This window comes from Notamacropus eugenii, chromosome 3 (genome assembly GCF_028372415.1).
Source record: "Notamacropus eugenii isolate mMacEug1 chromosome 3, mMacEug1.pri_v2, whole genome shotgun sequence".
In the NCBI taxonomy this organism is placed as follows: Eukaryota; Metazoa; Chordata; class Mammalia; order Diprotodontia; family Macropodidae; genus Notamacropus; species Notamacropus eugenii.
This window is the reverse complement of record NC_092874.1, coordinates 467,007,577-467,013,576: the sequence shown is the minus strand read 5'-3', so window position 1 is coordinate 467,013,576 and position 6,000 is coordinate 467,007,577.

Below are 6,000 nucleotides of genomic sequence, written 5' to 3'. Positions count from 1 at the left end.
ACTCGTTTCTTAAAGAGGCCTATTCGCTTAATGGGCATTACCTCACTCAAAGTGAGAACCTGAAAAGGCCTTAGCGTAAAAAGGCCAGTGTCTCCCATTGCATCCTGGGCCATCTCCAGTGGCCCTGATGAGTATCTGGCCACTGGACCCAAATGGCTCTGGAGGAGGAAGTGAGGCTGGTGACCTTGCACAACCCTCCCTCACTCAAAACAAAGTCCACTGCAAGTCATGTCATTATTTCTCTGATGTCATGGTGCTCTTTGACACAACAATCCAGCAAATCTCCCAGGAGGACATCTGTATTTTGCTTTGAAAGATGTAAACCCTTGGTGTTTTTGCTGCAGTTTAAGCCTCTGCCCTAAGTGTTCTTGGAATTTGCCTCCCATCTTCTCACCCTGGGGCTCAGGCCTCACTGGCCCTTTGGATGTCCAGCTCCGACCCTCCCCTTTGGAGATCACTGGTTCAGCCCTGCTTCACTCACTCCAAAGTCAACACATGTCATCCTCCTGATGCCTTTGGTCCTCTTGGAGAAGGGGAACCAAGGATGAACCACAGCAGTGATTTAGAACAAGCCTTTTATTTTATGGATAAGGAAGCAAAGTCACTGGGAGATAAGAGGTTGTGGCAGAATTCAAACTGAGCTTCTCTTGACTCTAAATTCAGCTCTTTTTGTACCAGACAAGGCTCTCTGTTTCCTTAGGGTTAACCATGTTAGAGAAAACAGAGCAAGCAGCAGGAGCCACAGAAGATCTTCTGCTTGGCCTGTGTGTTCCATGCTCAGCCCTTGGCTAAACCAGCTCAGTCTTTCCCAGGCCACGATGAAGTCATTTATAAATCATTACACAGCAAAATCTTGGCCTAGGACAAGGGTTACTTGTGGTTGTCTTGGACTCTGACCCTTAGGGATCATAGATCTAGTGCTAAGTCATCTAGTCAACATGCCCCTCCCCTACATGGGAGGAAATCGGAGATTAAGAGATTTGTCCAATTTCACACAAGTAATAAGTGTCATGAACAGAATTTGACCTTAGGCTCTTTTGATTCCATAACCTGTGATCCATATGCCAGATCACACTCCCAGATATTCTGGGCCTCTCTATTTCCAGGGATATTCTTTCCTCTAGTTCCAACCATCCAGCCAAGTGTGCTGAATCATATTCTCCTTGTGATAAGAGCTGTTCACAGGCTGGATTGTCTGGAGTGAGGCTGATCATTTTAGACTAGACTCATCTAACCCTGGTCTGGGCAACATTCCTGAGTGTAGTTTAAACCAGATTAAAATGTAATTTGGAAATACTTAACAAAATAGATAAAAATACAATACAACATAGATAATGCTAATGTGTGGTTTTCTAAGTCAACATGCAGCCTGTAGGGCTACTTATGAATGGTTGAATGGTTTGGTTCTATTTGGGTTTAACACCACCGGTTTAGACCTTAAGCTCCAAGAAAAGTCTTGTTCATTTAGCTTAGTCTATCCAATGAACAGATTTTGTTTTAAAACATTGTAATACCTTTAACACAGCCCAGATTAGTGGGTAGCAAAGACCAAAGAACCCTTCCTAGTATCATTTAACCAAGAACACAAGTAAAAGCAGCTAGGTCTGACATTGTATACACTTTTCTCTCCCCACAGTCCCCTACCTCTGTACTGTGAGATGGAAGTAGTTCCACCATCTGCTCTTTGGGGCCAAGATGGCAGTTAATCTGAGTTCAACCTTCTTTCAGCATTATGTTTGTTCACATTATGGTCATCATTGTAGATATTATTCTGTTAGTCAATCAATCAGCAAGCATTTATTGAGCACTACAATGTGCCAGGCATTGTGCCAAGGGTTGAGATATAAGGAAAGGCAAAAACAGTCTCTGCTCTCAAGAAGTTTGCACATACATGATTTGTCATCCTTTGCTCTTGCCTCAGTTCATTTACATCTTCCTACAGTGGGTTTCTAACAGGTCAGCCTTCCATAAGTTTGCAAGGTTTGAGAGAATTTTCTCGGGACCTTTTCATACTTGGGGAAACTGATGATCACAGCCCTTATGCACACCTCTTGATCCCTGGATAAATCCTACATTTAATCTGATACCCTGCTAGTGTAGAGATTATTAACATTCAGACTGAGTTAAAAACCTGTAATCACACACAATCGCTGCCCAAACTATACCCATAATACAATTAATTCACACAGGGATCTCTGGAGTCTTAAATGGTGAACAAATTCTACAGGAACAAGCTTCCATCCCACTACTCTGTTCTTGTGATTAAAGGCATAAACAGAGTAGTTGGGAAACACTTTAGGACAAAGGTCCAAGAAGGGATTTCAAAGGTCTCCATTTACCTTCCATTCTGGCTGTACTATGTCTAAGAAAAGCAAGGCACAGACAGATCCCACCTTCATATCTCTGTGATTTCAAAAGCAGTAGGAAGTTGGGTGAGGATGTGTGAAAAAGAGCAACTTACAGTGGCCCTTCTGAAAAACATTACGTTGGAGCCTGAGAAATAAAACTTCATGGAAAGTCACAGAATTTGGGAGTTGGAAGGCATTTCAGTGGCCAACAATGTAGTCCGAGACGTAACCTTCAGAGGATCCCAGGGGAAAAGCCATTTTGTAGCTTGATTGGTGGTAGATGGGATATTTCTTCCAGTTTTTGCCCCTGTCTGAGTAGATTTGGAATGTAAGTTATCAGTGAACATGAAGTATTCCATTTTTGTCTTTGTATTTCCCTTAACGTTAGTGCCTCTCCTCTGCTGCTGATCTCCAATTTTTTTACCCTGTACATATCTTGTTTGTCCAGAGTTGTTGGCATGTTTTTTCCCTCATTTAAATTATGTGTTCTATGAGGGCAGGGACTGTCTTTTGCCTTTCTTTGAATTCCCAGTGTTTAACATAGTTCCTGGCACATAGTAGGTGCATAATATACATTTACTGATTGTAAATGATAAAGCAATGCATATATTTGCACAGAGAAGCATAAACTCATGTAGGGCAGAGGCTAACCAATAACCTTTTATTATTTCTGTGAATGGGTATCAAGTGTAAATAGAGTCAGGAGGAAAATGCTGTTTGAAGGAGCAGTTGTAGGGAGAGAGGTCATGTCTATGAGTGGTGATGTTACAAATAATGAAAGATGAAAAGATGCTGAAAACAAACTTCTCTATCTGCAAACATGCCTAGGCACGTGTGCCCTGTTACTGCATAGAGCCTGTTTTCCTACCTTCTGTTCTCTGCCAAGCTTCTGGAAGCAATCATGGCCCCCCTTTCCCTACAAACCACTATAATATGGCACATTCTTGAAACTGCTGTGTCGAGTATCGCCAATGGCCTCACTACTAAACGCTAGACCGTTAGATCTATGAGGGCAGGAGAAAGTGTAAGGAATCGGACAAGTGATTTCATGGGTATAGGGGAACTCTCAAGTGAGAAATCTCCAGTCCAATGCAGGACACCACCTTCTCTCCATTTCTAGTGTTGGTGAATTACCTTGAGCTTCAGAGCTTCAGACCAGCCTGAATCTCATAGCCAGTATGTGTCACAGGTAGTCCTTGAACTCAGGTCTTAGTGTTGAAGCCAGCTTTGTTCATTATAACACCACTAATTCTTCACATACCCACACAAACACATCTCAAATAAAGACATGTTTTCTGCCACTTGCCATATTGGTTGCTCAGGGTACAAAATTAAGAGCTATAGTGGTGCCTTCCCCTTAATGAGCCATTCTATTCCCAATTTCCATGTCCCCCATACCCAATGTAGTCATTCTACTGCTCACCTGTTCTGAGGGACATGGTTATAACAATGTTAAGGGGGGGCACAGCCAAGATGGTGGAGTAATAGCATGGACTTCCCAGAGTGCTCTCCATAAATCCAGTCAAATACCTGTAAAAAATAGCTCTAAACAAATTCTGGAGTTGCAGAACCCACAGAATGATGGAGTGAAACAAATCTCCAGCCCAAGAGAGCCTGAAAGGTCACCAGGAAGTGTCTATTGCTCCACACTGGGAGCAGAGCACAATACAGTGTGGACAATGAGTGCACAAAGAGGACCTCAGTGGGCCCTGGGGGGACTGAATCTCTCATACCTGTGGTGGTTTCCAGACTTCACCAACCCAAGACACTGAGGACAAATTGGAAGGTCAGTGGAGAAAAACCTGTGGGACCAGTGTGAAAGAGTATGGCTGTCTTGCCCCAGCCCCAGGAGGGCAGAGGGGGGAGGGGGCAGAGGAACCCAAAGCAGCCTACAGTAGCAACAGGGGCAGCTGCAGCCATTGTTTCTGGAGTTCTAGGTCCACAGATTGTGGGGGGACGGAGCAGCTGACAGTACACCCCCACACACACACACACACTGGAAGCAGGAAACTACCTTGACAAAGAGCTCAAAAGTCAAGGAAATGAGCAAAAACCTGAAAAAGAATCAAACTATAGAATCTTACTTTGGTGACAAGGAAGACCAAAATACGCAAACAGAAGAAAACAAAGTCAAAACTGCTCCATCCAAAACCGCCAAGAAAAATATGAATTTGTCTCAGGCCATGGCAGAGCTCAAAAAGGATTTTGAAAATCAAGTAAGAGAAGTAGAACAAAAATTAGGAAGAGAAATGAGAGTGATGCAAGAAAATCATGAAACACAAGTCAACTGCTTGCTAAAGGAGACCCAAAAAAATGCAGAAGAAAATAACTCCTTAAAAAATAGACTAACCCAATTGACAAGGGAGATCTAAAAAGCCAGGAGGAGAAGAAAGCCCTAAAAAGCAGAATTAGCCAGATGGAAAAGGAGGTCCAAAAAGTCACTGAAGAAAATAATTCCTCAAAGTTTAGAGTGGAGGGGTGGAACCAAGATGGTGGAGTAGCAAGATGGACCTGTAGAAGTTCTCTGCTGTAACTCATAAAATACCTGTAAAAAATGACTCTAAACATATTCTAGAGCAGTAGAAGCCACAAAACAACAGAGTGAAAGAGATTTCCAGCCCAAGACAGTCTGGAAGGCTAACAGAAAAGGTCTATTGCACTGGGCTCAGAATAGAACACAGAACAGCGTGGGCAACGTGGCACTGCAGGGACAGGACCAGAGCAGGCTTCAGGGTGCCACTGGCAGCAACAGTTCCCAGATTGTCCAACCCATAAATGCCAAAGACAGCTTCAAAGGTCTCATTCACCTGGGTGAGAAGGGAAAGTGGTCTGGACCTGCCTGCAGTAGCCACTGCAGCAGCAGTGCCCATTTTTGGAACTCTTGGCTTAAAGACCCTGGGGGAATTGAGCAGCTGATCTGAGTCTCAGCCCTGAGTGGCGGTTCTAGGGTGAGGAGGAGCACTGGCTGGTGGAGCTGGTGGAGGCTCTGGAGAGGGAATCCTACTCTCAGATCCTGGGCAGAAGAGTACTTGTGGTTAATCCCAGACCAGAGCATGATTGTGCCTTGGAGGAACTAAGAACTTACAGGTCTTTGGAGTATACCCTCCTCTTGACAAAGGACTCAAAAGTCAAATAAATGGCTTGGAAAATGCCCCAAAGATGGAAAAAATAAGACTATAGAAGTCTACTTTCTTGGTGAAAAGGTATTCTCTTCCATCCTTTCATATGAGGAACAACAATGCATACCATCAGAGAAAGACCTAAAAGTCAAGGCTTCTGCTTTCAAAAACTCCAAAATAAATATGCAATGGTTTCAGGTCATGGGAGAGCTCAGAAAGGATTTTGAAAATCAAGTAAGAAGGGTGGATGAAAAATTGGGAAGAGAGATGAGAGAGATGCAAGAAAATCATGAAAAGTAAGTCAACAGCTTGCTTAAGGAGATCCAAAAAAGTGCTGAAGAAAACAACACCTTTAAAAATAGGCTAATTCAATGGGCAAAAGAGGTCCAAAAAGCCAATGAAGAGAAGAATGCTTTAAAAAGCAGAATTAGCCAAATGGAAAAGGAGGTTCAAAAGCTCACTGAAGAAAATGGTTCTTTGAAAATTAGAATGGAGCAGATAGAAGCTAATGACTTTATGAGCAACCAAGAAAT